The 22,051-nt window shown below is 44.0% G+C and overlaps 1 protein-coding gene and 1 long non-coding RNA gene across 25 annotated transcripts in view; one reads left to right on the forward strand and one right to left on the reverse strand.

Moving 5' to 3' along the window:
• Window positions 1-22,051, forward strand: part of SCAF8 (SR-related CTD associated factor 8) — a 221,466-nt gene that overhangs the window by 136,795 nt on the left and 62,620 nt on the right. For 4 of the 24 annotated variants that reach the window (XR_007412767.1, XR_007412773.1, XR_007412762.1 and 1 more), the window contains 2 exons: window positions 4,352-4,502; window positions 9,857-10,972. The exons of 16 other annotated variants lie outside the window; for them this stretch is intronic. The gene's annotated coding sequence lies outside the window, so the exon portion shown is untranslated. Of the gene's footprint in view, window positions 1-4,351; window positions 4,503-8,255; window positions 8,498-9,856; window positions 10,973-22,051 lie in introns of those variants that run through there. 4 more of the 24 variants (XR_007412774.1, XR_007412771.1, XM_025422600.3 and 1 more) reach the window with 2 other exon arrangements.
• LOC118353436 (uncharacterized) lies at window positions 4,494-20,411 on the reverse strand. The gene is made up of 3 exons (XR_004812361.2): window positions 20,278-20,411; window positions 8,089-10,583; window positions 4,494-6,662 (listed from the first exon to the last, which is right to left on the reverse strand). It is a non-coding gene; the product is annotated as an uncharacterized LOC118353436 (long non-coding RNA).

Here is a 22,051-nt window from a genome sequence, read left to right on the forward strand (position 1 = left end):
TAGCTGCTTGAGGCTCAGGAACAGGAGTTGGGTCCTCATTTCTCTCCCTCCACACCACAGTGATAAGCCTGCAACCCCACTGTAGGCCCCTTGCCAGGATTTACAAAGGCTTGCTAAACTCACGCAGTCACTTAAGGAAGAGGGTAAACAGTTACAGGCCAAGTTGTCTGGAGAGGTAGAAGTATTTTCTTTGAAATTGCCAGAAAGGACACAGGCTTTTGATTGTGTTGAGTGGCAGGTGGTTGGAACAGTAAGTAGCAGTTTCATTTGAAGATATAAAAAGACAACGGAGGAGTGCCTGGCTGGCCTTATAGAACATGCGACTCTTGATATTGGGGTCATGAGTTCAAGCACCACCGTTGGGCATAGAGGTTACTTAAAAATTTTTTTTTCCAAAAAGGCAACTCAGTGGCAAACTTTTAATAAATTGTCCATATCTCATGATGGCTGTATTTTTCTTGTTGTGTAATTCTCTGTCATAAATAGTTTACAGGCAGGGCTGTGCTCGTGTTGTCCTGGGACCTGTTGGAATTCTGTTTCCTTAGCTCCCCTGTCTCCTGGCCAAACAACTTATGCCAAGAACACCTAACCCTGTCCTTGTCTTTAATCCAGTTCTACCATGCTGCCTGGCCAAGGGTGTAGACTCTGCTGGTCCATCCTTCTGCTGGACCCAAGGAGATTACTTTAACAGCTAACCTATCAAACTTATACAAATGATAAATGTACTAAAAACCGAGAGGGGTTTTGGGGTCCTAGTTCTCAGTGTGTATATGACTGGGGGAGGAAAGAGGGAGAGACTAAAACAAATTATTTAGAATCGACTTGTGTTCCTGACATTTTTAGAACACCTAACACCGAAAGGAAGGGGTGATTTTGTCTTGAATTATTATTTGTAAAGTGGATCAGGCTTTCCTTTAGTATGCATTATAATTTCAGAGAGGGATTCAATTTTCCAAAAATATGATGCTAAATGAAGAGCATTAGGTATCTAATCAAGAAAATAGTCCCTGAGTTCATAAGCGGAGAGTTTCATTTTAGGGAATCCCCCAGGAGTGGATCCCTAGAGTGGATCCAAGGGGAGGCTGCATTTGTCATGGCCTTAATTTGACTTGATTCATTGATACATCTTAAAATCATTGTAGGACAAGTCTTTCCCAATAAAAGTTGTGTATATGTTAGATCAGTGGCCTTCGAACTTATGCCAGAATCTGTGAGGTCAGAGTGTGCAGGATCCTATAAGGGCCTGGGAAAACTGGCTTCTACCCAAGCTGCTTGGCACTCATGCGTCTGACACACTGGACTCTCACAGCTTGGAACTAGGAAGCTAATTATAAACTAATGCTCAAGTCCCTTAGCATTCCTGGCTCTAACATGTATGGTTTCAGCTATTCCAGGCTGACTCGTGGCATGTAATAATCTACAATTTTGCCAAGGCACAGATGTGAGTTAACCTTCATTGCAAGCCAAGTAGGCAGCAGTGTATCACTTTGTGGGTGAGCGGGCCCACCTGGCCTTTTTCTACTCATTATTGCATACCTGTTTGAGGGGGAAATTAATACTACAATGGGATTTGTGATTTGGGGGTCTGGTAACATCTGAGAAGTATCCTTCCTCTGATGTTTAAGGTATTCTGGGGAAAGACATAGGACTCTGGACAGCTGGATGGAATGCAGGTGCCATAGCCCAGGGGGTTATGAGATATGTCCTGGGATGTTCTGTGTCGTATCACCTCAAGAGCAATAGAGGGATTTCTATGTGGGGAACAGATGTACATCAGCTTTCAAACAGTGCAGATGAAGAGATTTTCTTATCCCAAATCCTGGTCAAGTCTTCTGAGAAATATGATTATAAAAGCAATCTCAATTCAAATTTTTTTAAAAAGTCGTATCCCATTCTATTTTGTGTTTTCACATTTGCCCAAGATAGGTGTCCTGAAACTGTGCTATTTGTAGAAGAAAGAGTATGTACTAGTGGTTCATTAACTTGGGTCATGTTTGGAGTCCTCTGTGAGCTTGTTAAATAGAACACTGTGCTTTCCAGATAGCTATCATTCTGTTTAAAAAATAAATAAAAAGACATGCAATTCAGATATAGTGTTTGTCCCTGACATCAGAATTACTACTCTGTGTGCTGAGGGGGCCTCGGTTACAGCCCAGTCAGGCAGATGGTTGTTTGCCGTGGGGTAGCTGGTCCAAGTCCTCTCCGCACTACAGTTTAGGTATAAAGATGACCCTGCTTGTTGCACTTGCTACTACTGCACTGTGTTCATTGTGGGGATGTGGAGCCCCACTGCCTTAGTTATTTGTTTTGTTTTTTTTTTAAGATTTTATTCATTTATTTAGAGAGAGAGAGAGCCACGCATGTAGAAGCAGGGAGGGGTGGAGGGGGAGGGAGAAAGAATCTGAAGCCAACTCCACACTGAGCACAGAGCCTGGTACTGGGCTTGATCCCACGACGGAAAGATTATGACCTGAGCTGAAACGAAGAGTCAGGTGCCTAACTGACTGAGCCACCCAGGCGCCCCAGTGCCTATCTTAGTTATTTTATGTGCGCATGAGGAAAGACTGTGGTACAAAGACAAATACCTGCAACTCAGATAACTTACCAAACAGGCATGAACACATTTCTTGGTTGCATCCTTCCACACACATGAAGAGTAATAGTCTCTCTCCCTTTTTATTTTCTTTTAATTTCACTCACTTAACCTTCTGGTGGTTCTTTTAAACAGCAAATTTCTGATTAAGTGTCTATTCTAGATAAGGAGATAAAGCATATACATAGAAAGGAAAGATCTGATGTAGGCATAGCTGAGTCCACAATGGGGGGCAGCCTGTGTCTGAGCTGGGCTGGTTCCTGGAAATGCTTTTCCTGCCACCTGTCTCTCCAGCCCTGGGGCCTCGCTCCTTCAGGGCTTGCTGTCCACAGGGCTGGGGGTGGACGTTCCTGTCCTGAGAAACTCCAGTGGTCACCTTCCCTGGGGTTGCGTTTTCTGACGTCCAAGAAAAGCAAGTAGCTTGTCATCTCCTTGACTAATTTTTGTCAATTCTTTGCCACTGATTCAGTTTGCAAATTAGTTTCTGCAGCTATTAAAAAAAAAAAAGAGAGAGAGAGAAAAAGAAAAGCATCTGCTCAACTGGGTGGCCATATAGTCTCTCCAATTCAGTTGTGATGACAGCTGAGGACACCAGATTGAATTTGCCTTAAGCAAACTGGATATATGAAAAATTGAACTTCTTTTTAAAAAATGATGATTGTTCACTTTTCAAAAGGTTCCTTTGCCTTATGAAAAAGATTACAGTAGGATTTCTTTAAACACCAACTTTTGCAATACTCTAAAAATGAAATTTAATCACTGCCCCGTGTTTCCAGAGCATATTTTATGTGTGATGGGAGCATACCTATAAAAAATATTAAGCCTTTTAAAGTTAGCTTTTAAAATTATGAAAAATATGTTATCTGATGGGTTCAAGTTTACCCAATAAATATTAATAGGTTTTGCTCCAGCCTAGGAGGGAGGAAGAATAATACATCCTACTACTGACTGTTTGAATGTGCTAAATTAAAACCAAGGCCGTGCGTCATGTGACCTGTCCCTCATGAATCGTAGAGTGTCTGTTCTTCGAAACCCAAAATCAAACCTTTTAACCTTTAAGCTGGAAGGAGAGCTCCCTAAAGCAAGCTCCTGTGTAAAATTCATTTGCATTGAGCATCAGTCCAGAGCCTACAGCCTCCATGCATGCAATTGAGATGATTCTACTGCCAAGGAAGCAAGTGTCACTGGGCTGTTTCTTACTCCAGAAGGTCTAGGTGGTTGGAGGTGTAACAAGTGGATTATTCAACTTCCAAGATGGCACTCAGTTTATTTCCTTTCATTTCTTCTGCCCTTTGCTGAGTAGCTGTTGGGACACCTGTGCCAAGGAGTGGGGCTCTGACAACAGCAAAGACAGACCTTGCCTTGCTCGCATGGAGCCTGCAGTCTGGCTTCCCATCCTGTAAGCATGGTGGTCTGCCCCAAGGTGATAGAGTGCTGCCCTTAACAATTTGCTCTTTTCTTCTTTCTCTTTCTGCTTCTGGTCTTCTTCCCCTGCCCCCACCCAAGTTCAAGATTTCAGGGTGTCAAAGCGCAGACTTACCAGATCATATGTGAATTGTTAACAGAGATCCTTTGTTTTCCTTTTATCTCAACAAGGGCATACACTTTGAATTTTTAAAAAATATAGATGTACTCAGGATCGTTGAGTTCAAGCCCTGGGTTGGGCTCCATGCTGGGGGTGGAGCCTATTTTAAATAAATAAATACATACACACACACTGATTCTTAGTTACTTGTGGTGATTCTCTCCTGAAAACAGGAATGGCCCAGAGAGAGAATGCTGAGAAGTAAAGAGAAAGGAGGAGGGTAGTCTGGTTGTTGGGGCGGAGTGGAGAAGAGAAGGATCCTGACTCCATAATGGCCAGAGTGTGTGGCCAGTAGGATCGCTGACATCCGGATTCATCAGGAAGGTGAGGGGCTCTGGGCTTTTCATTGACTTTTTTGGTGTGTCACAGAGTAGCTCAGAGTCATGATAGGAGGGAGAAGATGATGGGAGCAGAGCTCCCATGGACCAAGGGAGGCTGGTGACAGGCCCTAGCCACTTGAGAAGGCCTCACAGAGGAGGCGGCCATCAAGTAGAGTGTCTTCAATAGCTGACTAAGTATCCAAGGTAGAGAAGGAGGGGACCAGCATACCAGGCAGAGGAAATGCAAACCTTTAGCTTCGCTCCTGTAACCTAAGAATGGGTGAGCATCTGTGCTCTGCCCTCCGTTGCCCGGGCTACCTGAGAACATGGGTGGCAGATGGAAGAATCCATATCCTTCCTGTCTCCTCTGTGATAGATATTTGGCACACAGCACCTCACTTAATCCCTATAGCTAGCCTCAGTGGTGGGTATTGATCCCCATTTTTAAGTTGTGGAAACTTGTGGGAGCCCAAGATTTGCCTACCCAATAAAAAGTAGAATCAGAGATGCAAGCCTGATGAGTCCGTTCTGGAGAGCACGTTTTGGCCAGGAGGCTGAACTGCTTCTCCTGTAAGTGAGTTTGCTGGAAGGGTTCTGATACATCTCGTGACCCCTTCCACTGGTTCACATGAGACTGGACTTCACCACCTGTGGAAACAGCTCAGTCTGTGATGGTCCAGAAGTCTCTTATAGTTGGGCCATTCAGAGATCTATATTATATTTGGATGATTTGTGTCAAATGGTGTAATTTTCCAGGATATAATATCCGATACATTTATATTAATGAGAAAGGGACATTATAGGATATACAGTGTTTTGTAGGACAAGAGATCAGAATGTCATCAAGATTCCCAATCTTTGTGTGCCCTTGGGCAAATGGGAGCCCTTTGAGCTTCAGTTTTTTAATGTTTAGAATGAGAATGTTGTGCCCTGCAATCCCTAAGGTCTGTTTTTGCATGACTATGATTGTTCTGTTTTGTTGGGATTAAATATGCACACAGATTATACACACAATACGTATGTGGATGTGACGCAAGAAAGAAAATGTGATCTCAGTTTAGTAAAGGAGCCATGGGTATCCGTCATCATAGAGAGAAACTTCCCTAATAGGGAATAATTGCTTTTATTTTATTTTAATTATTCTTACACTTAGTACTTGGAAAGACCCAACTTCATACTGTTCTAATCTAATGGGACGTCGCTCCACACATTTTAAGTAGGTTTTTAACTACAGAACAATGAAACATTAGCAAATGATGTTAGAACATGTCTGCACACACTGATACTTTCAGATCTGTGCCAGCCATCCTGCTCCCATATGGGCTGACCAGACGGATCAGCTGGACGAGGCAGATTGGGGTCTGGCATCCATGAATAACTCTGGCACTTCCTTTTCGACGTGGCAGGGCAGGCTGGCTGAGGCTTGGATCTGAAAGTCTGTTTGCAAGGACCTAGTTTTCTTGGTATTTCTCCATCATCTCCTTAGCCCAGCGGTGATGAATCCCATGCCTTGGTGCTGGAACAGATCGCACTCTGGGTAGGTTTTCTGCGGCTGGCTTCGTAATCTCACGCCTTCTCCCTTTGGAGAGAACAGGAGAGACGAAGGCAGTGAATTCTGGTTGGTCAGCTTTGCTGATCGCTGGCAGCTCTGATGAGAGTTTTGCTGAGGAAGAAATGAAGATTAATGCAAAGGGGGTCAGAGCCTCTCTATAGATTCTCTTTCTCAACTGTAATTTAGAAATGATTCTCTAGGCTTTAGGCAGTTTCCAGCCTGCTCCAATGGATCATTTGGAAATCAGAACAAGTGTACTTGAACGGGGTAAAATATGAACTAGGCCACAGAGCCTTTACATTGTAATTGACGTTAATTTCTGTTCCTCCTTGCAGCTGGCCTGCCCGGGGTGGGTTCTTTACAGTGAGTAAACACTGCCCGGTCTTTACTCCTTCACACTTCTGTCACCCCAATAATTGACCCAGAGACCAGACCACTGTTTCTAGAACGGGGTTTCGGCAAGTAAGAAAGGATATGGCTGTCCTGGAAGCAGGGGGGCCTCGCCTGCTGTCCTGGTCACCGCTGGCCTCTCATCAGCAGTCCTGCACTTAGGTCACAGTATGGGGTGGCCATTCGCATGTCTCGTAGCCTGGATATCTGGGGTGAAGCAGCCTGTTAGAGGAAGGGCATAAAATACTTGGCATCAGGCATATTTGGCTTGAAGTCTGTCTCTGACACCTTGTACCATCTTGGCTAGGTCACTTAAGCTCCTTGAACCTCAGTTTTCTGGCTTGTAATGTGGGAGTAACGAAACTCGCAGCATTGCAGGGCTGTTTGCCTCAATGAAGTGAGGCATGTGTGTGAATTACCAGGAACCAGCAGACCCCGCCACTCACCAGTGAGTTACAGCTATAGAAGGACACCTCCATGTCCATTTGCCTTCATTATGCCCATTTTATAAAAGAATAACTGCATTTCAAAATTAAGTTGCAGTGAATGCATCATTAATGGCAACTTGAGCTGCAGAAGGCCAGTTCTAGAACTTTTACGATTGCTTCCAACTATTCCTCCCCTCCAGGTACTGTGTCCCAGTTTATTTAAAAAAATAAAAAAGTCATCTTTTGTGCCATGTTCTCACTGATAAGTGGGGGTTTTGGCCTCCTCTTTACAATGAAATTATAGCCATTATTCTGGGGGAGAGTGAAGCTCTTTGGTAATTGGGAACAGAGCTCACTCGCTCTTTAAGGAGCTTGGAGAAGCCACCTGTGCGGAGTGGGTGCTCAGGTGTCTTCTGTGACGAGGCTTGAGACAGAGCAGCTTATGGTGGGCTCTACACCTAAAGACGGAGCTCCATAGCATGCATAGAACTTGGGGCCCAGGGGTGCAGAACACACGGCGACAGCACACACGGTGAACAGAAAGAGCCAGAGCTGGGGACTTGGAGCCAACGTGGCTTTCGGTTCCCGCTCTGCCCTTTGCCGTCTGACCCTGGGCAAGACGCTGGTCCAAACCTCAGTTTCGTCGTGGGGACAGTTAGATCTGTTTACGAGGTAGGCTTCACAAGGGCCTTTAAGGGGGGGGGGTGGTAATAGCAACAACAAAACTATGCAGAAGAGATGAATATTAATAATAAATAATGAATTTGTTGATATCGGTGTCAATAGCCAGAGCCACAGCGTAGAGAAGAGTGCACACTGGCCAGGGAAGTGGGACCTGGTCTCATTCCCCTTGGGTGGCCCGGCCACTGGCATTCCCAGGTGACGCTGAGCAAGTCACCCAAGCCCTCACAATCTCGGCTGCTCCACATGTAGGCCGGGGGCCGGGGCCCCCGTTACGAGAGCCAGAGAGTTCATAAATGTGAAGACCGCTTTGAGCACTAAAGCGGTCTCCAAATATATAAGCTCTGTGACCATTTTCTCCACCTCTGATTGTTACTTGCACGAGTACCTGACGTGTTTACTTGTGAATGTCCACCTTTCGGGTGATGGATCATTTACACGCTGTGACAGCGGTTCCCAGGGGTACTTTGGATGCATACACCTCCCCGACATGCACGGTGTAGAAATACTTGCCAGAATCCCATAAAAAATGTACTTACTATTGGCTTATTTCAAGTTGATCAAGACAGAAATCTTGACTTCTCTAACTTGGCAGCACAAGACACATTTGGTCTGTGTCGGTAGGTACATGCGTGTGTTCGTAGATCATTCCTGTATGTCCCCCTGACAATTTGAGTGAATCTGTCTTTTTCGTTTTGTTTCCCAGTATGGCCTTGGTGCCTTTTACCACGCAGATGCTGATTTGCTCCGGACAATAACCCTATCCTCTTCACACCCTGGCCAATCTTAATCCAGACTTCGGGAAATGACTGTGACTTGAGAGGCTATAGCTATGATAGTCAAGATGAGCTGATTTTCATTGTCGTTTCCTCTTGAGTAGCTTTTAAAATGGCATTTGAAGGATCAACGCATTAGCGAAATGCTTAGGATAATCCGAAGTAACAGACGGTATTTTGGTGCCCATTTTGTTTCATGTGGATCATTAACGCATTTCAGAGTTGTGTCTCCTCCCCTTATGCCAAACACACAGTGGAAACATGAAAAACCTATTCAGCATTTTTCTTATCCCACATCACAACTGGGATGCCCTCAAAAATAATTACAATAATATGATATAATATAAATAAATTGTTATTCTGGCATCGTCTAAGTTTTACCAGCCACAGAGGCATAAAGATCAAATTAGAATTACTAAATAGAGTTTTTCGATTGCTGAAGCTTATGATTTTGTTCCTAATGGAAACTAATTGCCCTAAATGTCCAAATATTTAACTTAATTCCTGGTTGTACCTATGGCATCTATGAAAGTCCCATTAAACTTTTCGACCCCAATTCATTATAATTTTCACAGGTTATGGTGAGGTCATTTTGTATTGTGGTTGAAAGCATCAGTTTTAAGGTCAGACTTCCTGTGTCTACACCTCACTTTGGCAATGCGTGCTTTGGTAATATTACTAGTTATAACTACTTAAATGAGCTCAACTAGTTGTATTTTATGACTATGTAGTAGGTTCTTACAGAATGCTTCTGTGTTCCTCTACTTTTTAAATGTGTTTTTCAGCTTTTATGGAATTATTTTTTAAGAAAACCAGCAGGTATGCCACCACCACCACCACCAAAGGCACTTCTTAGATCTTAAGACAGCAAAAGATGTGGAAATGGGTATTTTCAGAAGTTTATACCCATATAGCTTAGTGACATCATCACATAAGATTGTAATCGACTTCATGCACTATCAGATATTTTGTGACATCTCTGAAAGATCAGCTGATTCAAAACTCCAAGCAGAACTAGGACCAGAGCACCACAGGTTTAGGTATCTTGTAAGTCTAACCACTGCTACAGACTGAAGTGGTTACACCTGGTTGTGCTCTGAATGGAGCTATGGAGGCAGGACCTCATGGACCCATTAATGTCATTGGATTGGCCTTCTCTTTAGAACTCATCCATTGGGGTCTTCCTAGTGTATACATGAAGGAATGACTAGCCCAGCAAGGTCAGGTGACACTGTTAGCTATTGGTGGAACCTCATCTGGAGTCTGGGCATGCTGACTTCCAGGACAGGGGTCTCTCCTGAATAATTCCAGCATGAGGAGAGAGATGAACATGGCATACTCTGGTTCTTCCTGCTGTCCTGGAAGAAGACATGGCTTTGTAGAGCACAGAAATTCTTCAAATATTGAAACATTTGCTGTTGTGTTGACACCATCTCTTCTTTAGGAATTATCTTGGAAAAAAAAAAAAAAACTAGGGAAAGTTATATTCCATTGACCAGTGATGACCAGCTATTGTTCCTTTTGTCAACAGGCAAGATGATGAATGAAGTTCTGGCAGCTTCCTGTGTCCCAGGCCTTGTAGAAATAAATGAGACGTGCTTCAAAGTTCTAATGTGCATCACATCGGATCTTGTTTAAGGAAGCATTAAAAGGAACCCGCCGTTACCTATTGAGAAGGCTCTGTGCTCTCAGGCATTGTTTCTGATTGAATCCAGAGGTTGCAAGCATGCCTCCCTGTATTACCTGTTGGAGCAGGTTTAATTTTATAAATTTTAAAACAAACTCTATGAGTTTCCAGTTCATAATTGTTCTTTTTGAGGATGCACTCAGATGAACAGTATCGCATCTGTAAGAGATACGCTCTTCCACAGACCCGAATTGATTGGAATATAAATGGCAACAACCTCCATCTGTAGCATCATCCAGTACCCGTGATGGAAAGGGCAGATTGCGAGGAAACCCTTCCGAGGGGGAAAAAGTCACACTGTGTTGGAACTACAGATTAATAGAACCATAGCGTTAGTCAACCACGGCTTTTTTCTTGAACACAACATGCATAGACTGTAGTTCTTGACTGGTGACTTTAATCCATTATGAATCATCTCCTTGGACCTCTCAAAAATTGAAAGTCTTGAGCTTCCATTGAAAAAGCAATGCAGTTTTGAGAAGATCCAGGGTTCAATGTAGTCTTCGGGTTCATTCCAGCCTTCAGTGTCCAGTTATTACAAACAGCAGGTACCCAGGTGGTAGATGAGAACCTAGTGGGAGAGGAAGGAAAGAAACGACAATGAACGGGCATATTACATTGTATTATACACATACTTTATAAGTACATTTCTTATGAGCTTCTTATTCAGGCAGAGATTATAAAAGTTTGCTGCAAGTATCTAGACCAGGATTTGTGTTTTGGAAATTATCAGTGTTCACAATACCTGCAGGGAAAACCAAAAACAATGACAAAAACTCAAATGAGAGCACTCTTTACACCTAAAAGAATATTTTTTATCATTCTTTTGTTTTGGCTCTGTCACAAATTAAAGTGCTTGGCATGTGGTAGTCTGTGGTCTCTTGAAATTGAATCAATGAGAACCTGACACTTTCACAGGATGCTGTCACTTTGGACATTCATAATAAAAATTGAAACTGAGTTTGGTTGGTAGTCATTTACTTTGTCTTGGAGCTCAGCGCATCTTCCATGCTGCACCTTTGCTCTCGGCCAACCCATTTCTCTGGCCCTGTGTCTAGAGAGAGAACTGCACACATGGTTTGGGTCGTTCCGTCTCTTGCCCTGAATTATTGTTGATTTTTAGGTTTGAACAACCATCCTTTGTTATTTGTTGAAAGGCAGAGCTATTTATGAGTGCCCAGGTCATTTTGATTATGCATTCTACAACATGGATTAAAGATAATTCCTCTTCAGAAATAGTATACCTTTGCTTTCTTTGTTTTCTGCCTATATTTCTGTTAAATTGATTATAATATTATTATAATATATTTTGATATTTTTTAGTAAATAAGTCGAAAATTGGAGAAGGTGGTGGGTAACTTGGCCGCAGCTATAGGCTTTTTTTGTTTGACTCTCTGCCCAGTGTTCTAGAGTATATTTTTGCGTATTCCACAATATTCAGGCAAGAAACTTTAAAACTCCAAAGAAATCCAAACCTGTGAGCCTATTCAGATAACTTAGACCTTGCTTGGCACTAAATTTGATAGGAAGGTAAGAAAAGATACCTTTCCTTCTATTCTTTTGTAACTAAAGCTGCGCCTGGCAGAGAGATATGCCACTCATCTAGGTCTATGCTTGGCCACCCCACCTACACCCCCACCAAAAAGGAACAGCCTGGATTTGGGGATTCATATGGACATTCTTAGGCATCTATAAGCAAATGATTTTGGAATTCTTACATTAGAGAAAAAAGACAAATAGAAGATTCTGGGGTTCTTTAGATGGGGCAGGAAGAGAAAAAGTAGAAGAGCAAACAAACTTAAAAATAGGATCCTATTTTGGGAACTGAGTCCATGTGGGGTCCTAGCACTTAGCTGGAGGTGTCTGACCGAGGCGAGCTTTCTAAACCCCAAGAGACACCATAGTAAGGGCAGAGGTTGATGCTTTTTGTTCCCTGGATGAATTCCCTTTTCCAAAGCCTCTATCACCCTCTGCCTGAACATCTGGGCAAGTTCTCTTTGTGAATCAGCGTGAATATTTACGGGCACCCCCCTTCCCCCTTCCTTCTGTCTGCAGCAAAGGAAAGCTTTCAAAAAAAAATCTTGAGCTAGACTTTAAAATAATATTAGGTGACTTTGACAAACTGAAGCTCTTTGGTGTGTACACAATTAGAAAGAATCATTGATGTGGGTTGTTTTGGTTTATAAGTAAACGCTGGCCTCTCCCTTGAATTCTAATACCAAAATCTCATTCAAATGAGATTGTCTCAAGCAGTTCCTTTGAGGTTAATAAATTCTTCAGAGAGGAAAAAGCCTGAAACATCTGCTTCAGAATGGTCTCTGCTTGGGAATTGCACATAGATGATTACTTTTATCTAAAGTGATTTGTGTTTTAAATGATTTAAGAATACAAGCAGTTAAGAAAGTGATTGAGTTTGATGCTTTAGAAGAAAGCTTCTTTCCATTCATTATTAGTAATTTTCCTAAATCTACTATTTCTTGATCCAATTTTTTAAATTGGGGAATATTCCACACGATTGTGGCTGGCATCAAATCACATCATTTTTACAGCTGGGCTTTTTCAGAGGGCTGCTTAAGGATTACCAGGAGAGGAGCTTACTGCAGTGTTTAGACTGGGTCATAGTTATTGTTTTATAGATACTTACTGAACTTTTAGTAACTGTGAGAAACTTTATGTTTACTTCTCTTATTTCTGTTCTGAGATATGTATCTCTTTCAAAGCATTTTTGAAAAAGATTTATTTATTTGAGAGTGAAAGAGAGAGACACAGAAAGAGAGTTTGGGGAAGGGCCAGAGAGAGACTCTGAAGCAGACTCTGTGCTGAGTGCAGAGCCCGGCCCAGGGCTCCATCTCACTACCCCAAGATCACGACCTGAGCTGAAACCAAGAGTTGGATGCTTAGCTGACTGCACCACTCAGGCACCTCTCAAAGCATTTTTTTAAGTCTCATAGAAAAAGACTTTACCTGTTGTCAATAAGGAAATAAAATAAAGCTCATTTTCACACATTCTTGTGTTATTGCAAAAATAATTTTTTAATCCAAAAATATACAAGCATCAAATGACTCTTATTATAGACAGCTTAGGAAAGAAGATTATAAACTAGAAGAAAATATATATACATTTTATTATCTAAGCTTTTTTTATATACAAGCTCAAACATCGTGCTCAAATATACTTTTTACGAAGACATTATAAATTTTAAAATCCACCAAAGGATCCACATTTCTAGAAATAAATGTGGCTTTCAGATGGCTTAGACTGTCAGTTATGCACAGTTGGGAAGGAGCTTGAATGCACCTTTTATAGATTTTGCCTGGGTGATCGTGGGTGACAGCAAAACTGTTAGTGAGTGGAAGTAATTGCTATTCAGAAGATTTTCTTTAAAATTTCTTATGAAGACTGAGCCACATTCGTGTTTTACATGATTTTAAAAGTCCCTTCATGAAGAGTTGCATTAATATTTAAGAGTCCGTCCCCTCCCATGTCGAGCACATTGAGTAAAGAAGCCATGGCTAACATATCCATTGACACTTCTCTCTTATTACAACGTTCCCATTAGAAGAGTTCTGTGTTGCCTGTGTGGACGTGAGCACACAGACACGCACACACTTCGTGGGACTGGAGGCCATAGCAGGGTGACCAGAATCCGCTCAGGTCACAAAGAAGTGTAACTTCCAAAGCTGTGGCCTGCTGGGGAGACCACGGGGAAGGAGAGGCCAGCCCCGGCTGCTGCGACAAGAACTGGGGGAACAGCCCTGATGATGATGAGATCAGGGCTCTCATCTCTGTGTGAGAGGGCTGGCCATGGCCGAGGCCCCATCTCTTTAATGCCCTCTGACTCTATCCTGCGAGTCTGGCTTTTTATGAGAATGCTGTACTTTTGTCTTCAAATACCAATATTCTTTTGTACATCCAACAAACACATATTTGGTGTTTACTAAATGCCCGGTGCTGTGAGCAGGGGTGGTGCCAGGAGTTAAATAATGCCTGGGCTTATCATCAGGATCTGCCTGTTGAAAAGGAAGACAGATGTGTGTCATATATTAAACAGAAGATGAATGCAGAAGAGCTCACATAGGCAGATAGAAACCACATGTTTCCCTAAAAATGACTATTTTATGAGCTCAACTTTCCACTGTAGAAAAAAAAAAAACAGTCTGTTTCTCTTTTTTGCTATTTTCTAGCCAGTAACAAGTTTATCGTTTATTTGGTTTTCAGAATCGTAGGATTATATTTACTTATATTAGTGAACCACTCCTATGCAAAAGTATAGTATTTCCAAGGACCTACCCAATTTTCAGTGGCCTAGCAGCAATGTTACTTGGGGTAAGATTACAGAAATATGTTCTCAGTGGACATTCCTCACAGCAGATTCTAAACAGGACCCTCTCGTTTTCTAAATCCATAAACATTAGTGAGGAAGCAAAGTACCACCATCCACGAATGCTGCAGTGAATTCAACATGAGAAGTGACAAGCTTCAAATGTAAGTGGATGGAATGAAAAACTCAAACTAATCTCAAGCACAATGACTTTGGCTTTACAGTCTTTGGAAAATTATAAATAGAACACCCGAGACACCATCTCTACTATCAAACCACTAGATCAGAGTTTCTTGAGAGATCTGTCTTATTTAAGAAAAAAAAAAAAAGACAATGGAACAGAGATAGACTATAAGGAGACAGTGGGAAGCAATACAGAGAAAGTTTTTCTTGGCCCACATTTTTTCTGAAGTGAGTTTGAATTTCCTGGGGCCATCTTAACAGTTCACAAACAACAAGGTAGGTTCCCCTAGATCCCTGTAACAGTGAACTGATGCACCCCAGAAGTAGAGTTGACACAAGTGTTTTTGGCCTAGTTATATTGTACTTAGATATATTACCATTAAATCCAAAAGAAGAAAACAAAACCAGTAGAAAACCAGTGAATCGTGGATTTCATTCATCGTTGGCTTGTATCTTTATCTGAGGAAGAAAGATCCATCAAATCTAAGTATGGGAATTTTACCTAACTGAAATATAAGACTTGTGATACATAGATTTGATTTGGAAATTCAAATGTTTCCAAATGATGATGAACATGAGGCCCATGTGGACAATATGTATTACTTCAAATAAAGTGAAGTATTAACTAGGGTAGGTGTTGAACCATCACTAAATCATTTGTTAATTATCCTTTCTTGGACTTCAGCCAAGACATAGCAGTAATATTCCATTCAGCCAAAATTCTACCTACCATCCAATAAAAGCAGTAATTCCTCAGTATTCTTGACCATCAAAATTTTCAAATTAAGTTTCCACAAGATAACATCACAATAAACTATTCCTAGCATAGTGGAGGGTTGAGGCTTCTTTAACAAGCTTCCAGTTTTTAAGGAATTTAAATATATTTCTTAAAGGTATGAAAACAAGTGTTCTGCATATATCCCCAGCAGTCTTTGCTGTTGCAAAAGGCCCTCAGAAGCCTCCCCTTGCTGGTGTGGAGGCGGTGGGCAGCACCAGCCACAGAGCCTGGTGCATCTAGAACCAGCTTCTAACTATGATAGACATGAAGGAAACAGCCACTCTCTCCCCAAGGGCAGGGCAGAGAGGAATTCTACTTAACAGAAGCATGACACTCAGTGTGTTTCAGTTCATCTCTTAAACACTGAGACGCTAAAAACCAGCCCCCCATTTGAGTCATCTACACCTGCATCAGGGAAGCTTCTTCTTCCCATCAGGTTTCTTCCATTGCCCATAGAGAAATGAGATTCTTTGATTCATGTGCATCTCTTCAACTACTCTTAGCTTGCTCTTCAATTTGCTGGTTTTTCATTCCTTTCTCTTGGGTTATTTGTAAGTGCTTGCAGCTGAAGATGCTTCCAAGGCTTTCATAGTGGTTCCCAAATCTGCACGCTAGAATCACCTGAGCAGCTTTAAAAATATATAGATGTTAGATAGATAATAGATAGATGATAGATAGATGATAGATGCCTATGTCCCTTCCCTACAGATTGTGATTTCTGGGTGTGTGCTGGGTGGGCATTGGGAATTTTAATAGATTCCTGGGGGGATCCTAAGGTTTGGATGAGTTTGGGAACAGCTGGGCTACAGGAAGGAAAGGAAAGGCTTGGTACGCCTAGTCCTGCATCGTAGCTCGGCCTCCTGCCGGTTGTGTGGCTGGTCATTTAACCTTGTTGAGCCCTGGTTTCCTCATCTGTGGCGTGGCAACAATCATGCTGGCAGTTTTCTCCTCTGCATAGGGAAAAATGCCGTTTATGTTAACTGATTAGTGACAGCGCATGTAATGCACTTGTTGCAGGAAGTGGTGGTTGGCATTATTTATCCCCAGAGTACAATCGAGCTTAATGCATTCCCAAGACTTGGAAGCACGCTACAGATGAGTAAGTGGTGTCAGCTTAATGAAAGTGAAAACGAGTAGGATGACAGCCAGGCACCCTGCCCCATGGGAGCTTCCCCGCCTGCCCCGCCCCCAGCCCCCGATAACTGAGTTGTTCATCTATGGCTAGCCTGTTGGAAAGAAATGATATAGCGTTACACTCAGAGATAGGGCTATTGTGTCCATCTGTTTTCCCAGGATGGGGTGAGTCTGCCCAGGGCTTTGGGAACAGGATCTGCCTGGCAGAGCAATCAGAGGAAATCTGGGAAGTGGACACTTTTGAAAGGCCAGCATGGTCCATGAGTTGGTGGCACATTTGCTGATGGCTCCTCACCACAGCCCAAGGCACATCCATAAGGTTAGATGTGAAGGGAAGTAGGGGTGGGGCTGCCATGCGCGCCCCACTCCCCACCCTACCCTAGGCCCTCGCCCATTACAGTCTGATTGTATTTTTCATCTCTTCTCTCCTCCAACCATTCTTATTTATTGCTTTATATTCATCTGAAATAAGCAAAAAGTAACTTCATTCATTTTATTTTTTTAGACATTTTATTTATTTGAGAGAGAGAGAGCATGAGGGGGGCTCAGAGGGAGATGGAGAGGTAAACTCCCTAAGCAGGGAGCCCAATGGGTGGCTTGATCCCAGCACCCCGATTTCATGACCCGAGCAGAAGGCAGATGCCTGCCTAACCGACCAAGCCACCCAGGCGCCCAGGAAAAATTAACTCCTTTTAAAAAAAGAACCACAAACATGAAGCCTGTTGGGATGAAGGTGGTTCCTGCACACAGACCTTGTGGAGGGACAGAAAGCCCATCGCATCTTGCCTAGTGTGACCTTGGGGAAGTATCTTTTGTGGCGGAGGAGAAGGGAGGTCAGTGGTGTGCGTTCCCTCCTGATGGAACCCTAGAAAGGCAGAGTGTCAGAGCTGAGAGGCACCCGAACGAACAGCCATCTGAACCCCAGGGGTTCCTAACAGTGAACACGCTGAAATTATATGCGAGATCATAGATGTACTGAAATGTTCCTTGGATGAGGGCCATGGCTTTGCATCAGATTTGCAAAGAGCTTGGTAATCCTCTAATACTCAGGGACCAAATTTATTAATAAGGAAGCTTGAGAGCCACACTGGCAGCTAGGAGCAGCGTTAGGGGCCAGAGTCAGGGCGACCACACCGTGCTGCGCCCCCCGGCCCCCCAGCTCCAAGCGGGGCTGGAGCAGCCACGGCCTAAACCACAGGTTCAGCCCAGGTCCGGCCACGCTGATGGGGCGCAGAAGGCAGGGCCCATCTCCCCTTAACTGAGGACATCATGTCCCCTGAAGGCACTTGGGAAGAAGGTGGAACCCCCGTAGCTGCGGCAAATTCTCATTATTTTAACCTGCCAGGAGGCATCGTGGGGTCAGAATCCCAGCAGGGATCTGGGCGGGTCTGAAAGAGTTGGGGCCACCTGCTGTGGAGGGTCGGGGTCTCCCTTCGGCTGCAGTAACAGAACACCATCCACCGGGGCCTTATAAAGCACACGTGGACTTCCGTCAGTCCTGGAGCCTGGGCAATCCCAGATCCGGGCGCCGGCACATCTGGGGGCAGGTAAGGGCCAGCTTCTCCTGCCCCGCGCCTGGGGGGGAGGGACCGGCAGGTGGCTCTGGGCCTCTCCGTGCATGAAGGCTCTGCCCTGCCGCGAAGCACCTCCCAGAGGCCTCAGACTCCATCACGTTGGGGATCAGGTTTTCAATTTATGAATCTGGTGGCGGGAGGGGGCCACAAACATTGTCTAGAGCATTAGGCAGAGGCCGAGAGGAAGAAGGATGGTTCGGTGTTTCTTCTCCTTTCTTCTATGTGATTTGGTTTTTGTGTGGGCTCGTTGGCCAAAAAGAGGCCTGGCAGGATGAAAGAATCTGACGACCGACTCTCTTAAACCCTGCCACCAGCAGGACCCCTTAACAATGACAGAGAAAACATAGCCACGCGGGGCTGGCTTGCTGTGGTTGAGCTGCAGGTGGGGGAGTGTGTGGGATCCACTGGGAACACTTATGGGAGAGGCTTGGAGGGCCCCCCCCCCCCGGGAGAGGGTACGATCTAGTGGATCTAGTGCCAACAGCCCAGCTCCCGATCAGTGCCTGCTCCAGCGCGTGCTAGCATCTAACCTTCACCTCCTCGAGCCTTCGTTCCCCTGCTGTAAAGTGGGGACAGCTGTGCCTCCCTAGCGGGATTGTTTGAGGACAAAATGAGAAAATGATTGAAAGTAGTTTCTGCGTCTAACGGATCCCACCTGTGCTGTTGTTGAACGTACTCTGCAGTGTGGAATCATGTCGCTTTAAATTACACTTGATGTCATTAGGAAGGAGGGAATCAGGCCCCATCATTCAAGTCCTGAGGCTCGGATGAAAATAAAAGATCTTGAATGATCGCCTTTTGTTTCCCTTTCATGTCGCACTCATGCGGCTGACCTCCAAACCTTTGATCTGTTTTTTAATTACCCAAGTAAGGAGAATACATTCTTGTTATGAATGATCATAACGAGCACAGAAGTTTGTAGAGTAAAAGGTGACTGACTAGTCCATGTTTTTCTAAACCAACTTGTAATAAACTTTCTAAGTAAAGCCTAGAAAATGTCTGTGATATGCATCTGGGCTTTTTTACATGTCGATAGACCTCGCCTAATATCAGGGTTTTCTTGTGACAAGGGTTTGAGGAATTCTGGGTCAACTTTGCACAGGAAATAGTATTTCCGCAGAGGGTGTTTCCACCTCTGGAAAGCTGGAGTGTCCCAGCAGCTCTGGCATTGTTGGGCGCAAGAGTCTGACTTTGGCAGAAGACATGGGAGGAAGGAGAGGGGAGATATAGACTGTTCTGGGGGATGGTGTTTCATCATGAAGGCAGAGAATTTGGTGCTACTGTTGCTGGAGCTCAATAGGAAACCATTAGGGGTGTGGTACTGGGGACCAAGGCCAGGCTGACCCCAGAGAGGGCTGGGCTGCTGCTGGCACAGCCTATGCCTTTCTGCAAATTACAGTAGGGGGCCCCTTGGTTCCTATGGTTCACAGCGTGGCAAGAGGAGCAGCACAGCTGCGTTTCAGCTCCTGCTTACCCCCTCACAGGTGCACTTGTGCAGTGCACAACTTATACAACCGTGCTCAGCAGCCCCAGGACAGACCCAGGAGTTCAGCCATTCTACCCCAGCCAGGAAGAACAAAAATAATACCAAAAAGCCAGGATCCTGGTCACTTACACCCAGGTTTTGGACACATGGTGAGATGGAGGAGAAGGTACTGGGAAGATGGAGAGGTTAAGGACATTCCTTTTCAGATCATGGAATGTATCTCCTTCAAGTATCCGAGGCTTTGTGGGTGTTCTCAACTTCTCCAATCCCTCTCCCCTCCCTACTGCTGTTCTCTCAGATTCTTCCATAAGACAAGATCTGCTCACTTCCTCATTCAAAGGCCTTGCCCTTCCTACCCTAACCCTAGAAGCATGACTTTGCTTCCAAGGGCCCCAGAGTGACCTCTTCATGGGTGCAGTTGGAGGAGGCTCATCTAGAGCCTGGCACAGGGGAACACCAAATCTCAGGTCATGGGTACCTGGCCTCATGTTGGGCGGCCTCTGGTATGTGAGGAATAAATGCAGATTTGGGTGCCTCTGAGAGCACCCTTCTCTGTGTCTTGCTCTGTATGTGCCATGTGTTAGTTTCCCTCTGTCCCCACAAGCTACGCCTCTTCTCTTTACATCTTCTCCCCTTCTGTCCCTTATAAGGACACTCGTCATCAGATTTAGAGCCCACCCAGATAATCCAGGATGATCCCATCTAGAAACCATAAAATACATCTGCAAAGACCCTTTTTCCAAATAAGGTGACATTCACAGGTTTCAGAAGTAAGCACACAAACATACCTTTTGGGGCCACTGTGCAATCCACAACACACCATGATCCCAAGCCTGAATTATGTCTGAATGTAATTATCCCCTTTTCCCTAGGGTGGCTGCCAGTGCCTTCATACCAGCCCTGAGTAGAATATGAAGTGTTCTGGAATGTCACTTGAACAATGCTAGGACACCACTGACTACAAAACAGAATTCCATCTAAGGTTCCAAGCTTGTGTCCTTAGGAAAGACCCAAAGATCCTTCGATCTGTGCTTTCCTCCTTACTTTCACCATGTTTCCTAATCCAAATGACCATCCTCCCTTCTCTGAATTATTACAACATCTTCCTCACAGGCTTCCTGCATCTTCCTTTCCATATTGCAAAGGAATTATTCCTGAATGTAAATCTCATTGTGCAAATACACAACACACACAGAGACACCCACACACCTGTTCCCGTTGCTCTTGAGAATGAAGCCCAGATCCCTAAGGAGACCCACACAGGGGGTCACTGTGGTGATCTGGCTCTGTCCACCTGTCCAACCTTCCATTCCATACAAGGCCCAGCTCTCAGACCTCAAGCCACACTGCTGTGCTCTGGGTCTGGGGGAGATGCCCTGCTCTAAGGGCTTTGGCAGCCCATAGTTTTATTTCAAAGGCTCTTAGCTCCTATCATATCAAACATGTTAGGATGCACCCATCTGCTTCATTAAGTATTTTTTGGTGCAAAGATATTTTAAAAGCTTTCGTATTTCAGCTTTTGAAATTATGTGACTACGAGTGACTCCTTTAAGAGGACCACCTCTGGGTGCTTGAGAAGTCTCACAAAGGGAAGGCATCCACACTTGCACTGATTTTAAAAAAAATACAGTAAAATATTTATGACCACTCATTTCTAACTCAAAATGGTGACAAAGTGTTTTTTGTTTGTTTGTTTGCATTTTATTAAACAGCCATTTCAACTTTGTAGGGTTCTTTTTTTTCATATCTTGAGGATAGTACATTGTTTTCAGATCTCATAGCTGTCAGGCAGTTAGTACTGAGATCATGGGAATATTGGGTTAGTCAGAGAATGTCTGATACTTAGTCCCAAGGACACTCATTACTCGTGTCACTTGGTACCTCAGGGTCTGTGTTGCTCAAATAAGCACTGGAAGCCTCAGAATGCCTGTTCAGCTTTTGATTGGTAATCTGGACTCTAGCCCCATAAAAAAATAATGTTCAATCATAGACCAAATTGATCATTTTGATTGTTTCTAGAAAAAAGACAAGACTTAAAAGTGATTTGGCTAGGTAATCGTCTTATCAAACTTTGAATGTCCCACTAATAGCATTCTGCTCATTCCTCTAAGCTTGGCCAGCTGGTCCTCCCCTGTGGAAGCTGGTATCATGTGTCCTCTGCATCTTGTTCAATGAATCTTGTTCATTCTAGAAACATTTGTTAAGTTCCTACTAAGCAAAGAACTCTGTGCTTGCTATGGAAGACACTAAAAAGCTGAATGAGGCACAGGGACATGTCCTGGGGATGGTTGGAAGGACCAATGTAATGCTTCTACAAGGGAAGATGCAATCAGTGGCTTACTAGAGGAACAAGTGCTGTGCCGTGGAGAGAAGAGTCAGTGTTTTGAAGGCAGAGGACAGGGATGGAGATGGATTCGTGGAAGGGCTGACATTTCAAGCTGAGCTTTGACAATGGATAGAGGTAGAATGGGCTTCCAAGGTAAGGAAACACCAGAGCAAAAGCAGGGAGAGGGGGACATGCATAGCAGGGAGCAGTAGGGAGCTCTCGGTGAGAAGACAGGG

The sequence above is a fragment of the Canis lupus genome, chromosome 1 (assembly GCF_003254725.2).
Source record: "Canis lupus dingo isolate Sandy chromosome 1, ASM325472v2, whole genome shotgun sequence".
NCBI classification, from domain to species: Eukaryota; Metazoa; Chordata; class Mammalia; order Carnivora; family Canidae; genus Canis; species Canis lupus.